The following is a 7415-nucleotide window of genomic DNA, read 5'->3' on the forward strand; positions in this document are numbered from 1 at the left end:
ACTAAGAACTGGGCTTGCATAGTCTATCATGGACCTAACAAGGGAGATATACATCAACCTTAGGACTCTCAGGGAGGCACCGACATATCTGTTACTTATGTATTGCAATGGTTTTAAACGCTCAAGGCAACGTTCCTTGATGTTTTGAACAATATCCTTGGTAAAGCGAGAGCTGCGGGACATGAGGTGGGGAGCGGTCACCATAACACCAAGATATTTATTTATATTGTCAGTGTTTGCAATAGTTTGTCCACCTAACCTTGAAATATAAGGTAGATTACGAGATCTCGAAATATACTTAGTTTTGATTGGGGTGATTATAAGACCGAGGGAAGCACACTTTTTGCTAAACCTCCCTAGAACGTAATCCCCCCTATCAAATACCTGAATAAGAATGTCATCAGCATATGATGTGATGCTGCATAGGTTTCCTAACTCATCGTTGAGCTTGCAAAGAGAGTGCATAAGTATATTAAACAGTGTAGGGGACAATACTCCCCCTTGTGGAGTGCCTAATTCTAATTCGCCATAAGCACTGTAGGTGCCTTGGTACATTTTTGCTCTTCTCAAAGATAGATAATTCTAAATCCATAGCAGAAGCTTGCCCTTAACTCCCAAGAGTGTTAGTTCACGGAGGATTGCTGTAGTAAGTAAGAAGACTGAAGTAAGAAGACTCTGCATTACTTCCACTTAAGTACTGTGGTAAAAACATTTGTGTTTCTCTCCCTTTTTGAAAGCCAAAGACAGATGGATGAATCAGGTCCTTGATCTGGTGGAGTAAACGAGTAAGGAGGATTCTTTCACAGGTTTTAGATAAGCAGGACGTCAGAGATATTGGCCTATATTCATCGGGCCGTCCTGGTTTTGGGATTGGAATGATGGTTGCTTGTTTCCAAGCAAGATGCCTGCAGTGTAGGTTAAGTTGAAGAGATCAAGAAGAGGATTTTTCCCCTCTACCTGTACCTTTGCAAGAAGTCGGATGATGTCATAAGTGATTCCATCATCCCCAATGGATTTGCTAGTCTTAATGGCTGCAAGGAGTTCTTCCCTTGTAAATGGTGCATCAGCCTCATCTAAGAGGTGGCACTGATAATCAATTTCGTTTTTACGGCTTGATTTAAGGGAGCATCTGCGTATGAATAATGGGAGACTATCAATAGAAAAGTCCTCACACCATTTATTGAGGAAAGATGAGGCTACCCTATCTGGATGTGGGTGGGGTGTTATACTGCATGTATTGCCTTTAATCTTGCTTATTTCCTTCCATACCTTACTCATGGGTGTCATGGAGTCAATTGATTCTGCCCAGGCATAAAATCTTTTCTCCCGTTTTCGAGTTATCAACTCATTTATCTTTTTACTAAAAAACACAAGATCCCTAGCCAAGTACGGGTTTTTCCCCAGGTATCGTAGTTGACTTACTGTAGATCGTATGATCCTTCTAAGAAGTTTTATCTCAGGGTCTTTGTTCAGTTGTTGTGCACGTCTACCTCTGGGGGATAAAGACCCATGCTTGGCAGGGCTTTTAGGTTGTAGCTGAGTAATGATATTGCCAACTTGTTAACAGAGAGTTTCATTAAAGTGATCCAGGCTGGTAGGAGTAAAGTCTTCATACCAGCAGGCAATTCCTTCAATTAATTCCTCATGATATTTAGTAGCAAGGTGGTACCGAAGGCGTGGCTGGGATGGGGCTCTTTTGTAAAAAGGAAGAGTTATACTTAATGCCCAGTGATCACTAACTAAGAGTGGGATGACTTTTACAGTGCTTGGTAGTGTGTGCTGATTGTATAGAGCTATATAGTCCAGTTTTCTAAGGGGCATAAAGGGTGTATGGGGTCACTAGTATTTTGGAGATAGTCATAATAAACCTTACCGTTTTTGCCAATGGTACTTCCCTCGGAGCCAAGGAGAGGATGGCGAGCATTAAAATCCCCACAATAAGACAGTATCACTATGTATCATGCAGTCAGGAGGTTTAGGTACCACCTCACTATCATGTGGATTGTTTACATTAATGAAAGTGATAGATTTACTGTCAAGAAATATTTGAATACTAAGATATTCAACACAGGCGTTGTCACGATTGTCATCAATCACTTTCGATGGAATTGAGTTCTTTATGAGAGAGAGGAGAGAGGAGAGAGAGAGAGAGAGGGAGAGGAGAGAAGAGAGAGAGAGAGAGAGAGAGAGAGAGAGAGAGAGAGAGAGAGAGAGAGAGAGGAGAGAGAGAGAGAGGAGAGAGAGAGAGAGAGGAGGGAGGGAGAGGGAGAGAGAGAGGAGAGAGAGAGAGAGAGAGAGAGAGAGAGAGGTGGGAGTGAGGGTGGGAAAAAAAATCTCTTTTCAAGGTGTGGGAGTGAGAGTGAAAAATAACAAGGACGAAAAATGCAAGAAAGCGAAATTATATATTTTTTTATTCTCATTTCGTGCTTAAACTGTGGTACCAGGGCAGTGCCAATGAGTGCCTGTGTGCACATTTTTCAATTTGATAAAAGGTGATTTATTTTAACTTGATAAAACTTGATTAAACTTGATGATAGTTTTTTCTTATTATGATTGCTGTCAGACTGACTTTATTAGCCTATGAATCTGTGTTCGAATGCGTGATATCACAAGATTCTGTTCTTGTTTTGATATTAAAAGTCGATAAAGAGTAAAAAAGGGAAACGAAATATTCTAAGAAAAAAAATATATATTTCATAAAACAATAACGATTATGATAGTGGTAATGATGATAATGCTATTAATTGTGAAAATGATCATAACAATAACAATAATATTGATAATGATTATGATAACAATAATGATAATGATAATGCAAGTAATAATGATACTAGAATAGCAATAACAATAATGATAATAACTACAACCAGCAACAATCTCCCACGCCCACCCCCGCCCACCTATGCTCACCCACCCACTCACGCCCCCCATCCATCCCCCACACACCCCATCCACCCACCCAAAATTCCACCCACGCCCACCTACACCAACCCACCCGCCCACCCACCCACGCCCACCTATGCCAACCGACCCAACCCCCTCCCCCCCCGCCCACGCCACCCCCTCCCCCCCCCAGGAAGCAGCGGCGCAGTGGGCGGAGTGGCGCGCCCACGTGAACGAGAAACGGCGTCAGGAGAACAGCGAGAACGAGCGGCGCTGGAGGAAGACGCAGGAGACGCACCGCCAGAGTCAGGAGAAGCTCGCGCGCCTCATCTGCGGGAAGGAGCGCAGGGCCGCGGAGGCCCTCGGCGAGCAGCAGGACGCCAGGGTCAGTAGAGGTTTCCTTTTTTCTTTCCCTCTTTCGTCCTTTTTCCTTTCGCTTTTTCTCTTCTTCTTGTTCTCCTGTTCTTCTTGGAGGTCCTGAACAGCAGGACGCCAGGCCGGGTCCACGAGACCTTTGTTCTCCTGTTCTTTTTCTTCCTCGTCTTCTTCCTGTTTTCTTTCTCTTCTTTCTTCCTTTTCCTCTTCTTCTTCTTCCTATTCCTCTCTTTGTCCTCCCTTTCTTGTTTTTCCTCTTCCTCTTTCTTCTTCTTCTTCTTCTTCTTCTTCTTCTTCTTCTCCATCCTCTTATCATTTTCTTATTACTTTTTCTTCCTTTTCTTTTTATTATCTTCTTCCTCTCCTTCTCCTTCTCCTAAATAAACGCATTTAGTTGTTTACAGACGAAGAACCGGTGACGCGAGACGGTGGTTTAACATTTCCAAGGATCACGAGATATTTCCTTCATAATGACTGGAATATTATGTGAAATATCAATTATCTTTTTCTCAAAATATGTGGATAGATATTATGTAAATTTTATATAAACTTCGACACGGGCAACTCTTCTCACGTTCCTCCATTCCTTGTTTCCTCTTCCATAATCTTCTGATTCTCCCTTTCCTGTTCTGTTTATCTCCACTTGTCTACTTGTAATATTTCCTTTCACTATTTATTTCTTCCTCTTTCTCCTTTTCTCTTCCATTCTCTGAATTTCTTTCTTTTTCATTCTTCTCCCCATTCCTATCCATTTCCTCTTTTCCCCTTTTCCTTCTTTCCCTCTCTGCTCCTTCACCCTCTCCTCCCCCCCTTCCTTTCCTCCTCTCGCTCCCTTCCCCCTCCCCTCACCCCTCTTCACCCCTCCCTCCCTTCATCCCTCCCCCTCCCTCCTCCTCCCTCCTTCCCCTCCTCCCCTCACCCCTCTTTACCCTCCCTCCCTTCATCCCTTCTCTCCTCCCTCCCCCTTACCCACCCCTACTCCCTCACCCCACCCCATCCCTCCCCGTCACTCACCCTCTCCTTCCTACCATCACCCACCCCCTCCCCTCCACCCCTTCTCCCTCCCCCTCCCTCTTCCCTCCCTTCACCCTTCCCCCTCCTTCCTCCCTCTCCCCTCCCCCTCCCCTCCCTCCCCCCTCCTCACCCTGGCCTCCCTCCTGCAGCTGCGGCGCCTGGGCGTCCGGCGCGCGATCCAGTCGGAAGGCGGCGCCAGGGGAGGCGCTCGGGCGAGGAGCGAGGCGAGAGCGCAGCGGCAGCACCTGATCCAGCTGTGGGAGCGGCAGCAGCAGCTGGTGGAGCAGCGGCGGCGGGAAAGGGAGGAGTTCTTCCGGAAGGTACGTCGGGGGGGAGGGGGAGTGGGAGGGGTTGGAGGGAGGAGGCAGTCGGGAGGCGGGGAGGGGAGGGCTGCGGGGAGGGGAGAGGTGGAGGGGGAGGGGCAGCAGAGCCGTTGCAATCCACTGTCGCTGTCATGCTTATCGCATGGTTACATTGGTCTGTCGGATCATTAGGTATGAAATCGTATCTATATTCGATATACTTGTGGATATAGAGGTATAGGATAGAGTATGGAGAGGGAGTGGAAGATATATATCTGTGGTGTGATGACATAGCATACCGCATTGGATAGATATATATCGATCCTCTGACCATGACTCGAATTGTCACTGGGTAACCTGTTCGATTGGTCAGGGAGGATGTTATTAGTGTTTAATCAGTTATACACACACACACACACACACACACACACACACACACACACACACACACACACACACACAACACACACACACACACACACACACACACACACACACACACACACACACACACACACATGTGTATATATATATATGTGTGCCTCTGCCCCGCCGGCGACCCAGCGCGTGGAGGACGGCAACAGCGCGGAGGCGGAGCGGAACGAGGCGAGGTTGCGCAGGTGGAGGCGCGGGCGGAGGCGCTGCTGGAGGCCATGAGGCACGACATGGAGGAGCGGCTCTCGAGGGCGGAGCACAACCTCAGGATGCTCAACGAGGTCAAGGAGGACACGCTCAGGAGGCAGAGGTGGGCGGCTGCTGGAAACTTCTATTCTATCATCATCATCATCGTCATTATTATTATTATTATTATTATTATTATCATTATTATTATTATTATCATCATATATATAGATAGATAGATAGATAGATAGGTAAATAGATAGATATGTAAATTTTTCTTTTCTTTTATTTTTTTTTTCTTTCTTTACTTTTTCCTATTTTTTTCTTTTTTAGTAACCCCACTTACTACTGTACGATTCATTATTCTTTGATGATAAGCTGTGTTTATTACACGTCTATGTCTTATTTGCTATAACCATCCTCTTAGGATGGCCATTCATTCATTTATAATAAAGGAGTTACAATCAATTTTATAGATTATCAATTATCAGCAGAAAAATACATTTTATTCACAATAGTATAACATCTATTAGATTAAAGTTGCAATTAGAGTTACAATTATACAATATTCATCAATCTAAAGTTACCATTGAGGAGGAAAGGAGGAAACGGCTCGCTGTTTCCTGAATTGTTACGTTTGGTCGTGTCGCATTTGACTGTATTTTGAGCAGATTATTTCATAATGCTTTAGATTAATGTGATTATAACCCTCACTGAGCCCCGATTCCCGCAGAGAATTGATTTAATCAGTTGTTCATTATCGGTTTCAAACCACAGCCTCTCTGAAGCCCCTTTCCCGCAGGCACAGTATGTAATTAGTTGTTCATCATCAATTCAGAATTTCAGCTCCCTGTAACCTCCATTCCCGCAGAGACTTTTTAATCCTTGATTTCAAATCACAGCCTCTCTGAAGCCCCTTTCCCGCAGAGACTTAATCGAATCAGTGGTTGATTATCCATTTCCAACGACAACCCTTCCAGCCCCGCCTCCGGCAGACAAATTGTTTTAGTTAGGGAAACATTTTAAGCCCTTTGGGTGGGGGCCTCCCGCAGAGACGAGCGCGGGCGGCGCAGGATGGCGGTGCGCGCTCTCCACCACCAGCTGGAGGCGTCCATGCTGCAGTGGCGCCAGCACGTCCTGCGGGGCCCGATTTGTCCCTGGGGGAAGGGGGAGACCGCCGGGGGGGAGTACTGCAGGGCGCGCGCCAACCGGGATCCACCACGGGCAGGCGGCGAGTGAGCCCAAACCGCACGGATGATGCGATTTAATGGGGGGGGGGGGGGGGAAGGGGGGGGGAAAGGGGGGGGGGGGAGGAAGGGGGGGGGGGGTGGGGGAGGAGGAGGAGGGGGAGGGGAGGGGAGGGTGGGTGGGGTGGAGGGGGGGGAAAGCAAATTTTTCTTCTTGAAAGAAATCCTATCAACATGGGCCCCCTTTTCTTTTCTTTTCGATCTTATTTAGGGTTAGGGAAAGCACGATATCTGGTTTTAGTTTATTGAATTTTTGGGAACAAAGATTTTCCCTTTGAGAAAAGAGTTGATTTTTTAAAGGGCCCTTTTTTTCACAAAATTTGCTGTTGTTTTAAATTTTTCCCCAAAATGTTTTATTTTGAAAGATAGCTCATTTTATTGGTATTTTTATCTGTTAATTTGATAATTATGATGCATCTTACAACAGTTTTTTGGATTCAAATTTCAATTTTTTCTGTTTAAACTAAATTTTAAACATTTTATTTCCCCTTTTCCCCTCCCCCCCTTTCTCCCCCCCCCCTCTTCCTTCTCCCCCCTTCCCCCCCCCCCCTCCCCCCCCTCCCCCCCCTCCCCCTCGTTCCCCCTTTCCCCCCCCTCCTTTCCCCTTCCCCCCTTCCCCTCCTTCCCTTCCTCCCCCCCCGCCCCCCCCTAAAACCTTTCCCCCTCCCCCCCTTTTCCCCTTCCTTTTCCCCCCCTTTTTCCCCCCCCCCGCCCCCCTTTTCTCCTCCCGCTCGTCCATTCCCAAACCCCCTCTCCATCAACCCCTTCCCTCCCCCTTTTTCCCCCCCCCCCCCTCCCCCTTCCCTTTCCCCCCCCCCCCTTTTTCCTTCCCCCCCTCTCCCCCTCCCCCTCCCCCTTCCCCCTCCTTCCCCCTTTCCCCCCCCCCCCCCTCCCCCCCCCCAGGGTTGGGGGGCGCGCGAGGAGGGCCCGGGGCCCCGCAGATGGGCCAACCCATCCTGGGGGCGAAAGGACC

General features: G+C 47.3%; 1 pseudogene; it reads left to right on the forward strand.

Moving 5' to 3' along the window:
* LOC119596048 overlaps positions 1-6453 on the forward strand; it is a 9856-nt pseudogene extending 3403 nt beyond the window's left edge.
* The last annotated feature ends 962 nt before the right edge of the window (positions 6454-7415 follow it).

The sequence above is a fragment of the Penaeus monodon genome, chromosome 37 (genome assembly GCF_015228065.2).
Source record: "Penaeus monodon isolate SGIC_2016 chromosome 37, NSTDA_Pmon_1, whole genome shotgun sequence".
Taxonomy (NCBI): domain Eukaryota; kingdom Metazoa; phylum Arthropoda; class Malacostraca; order Decapoda; family Penaeidae; genus Penaeus; species Penaeus monodon.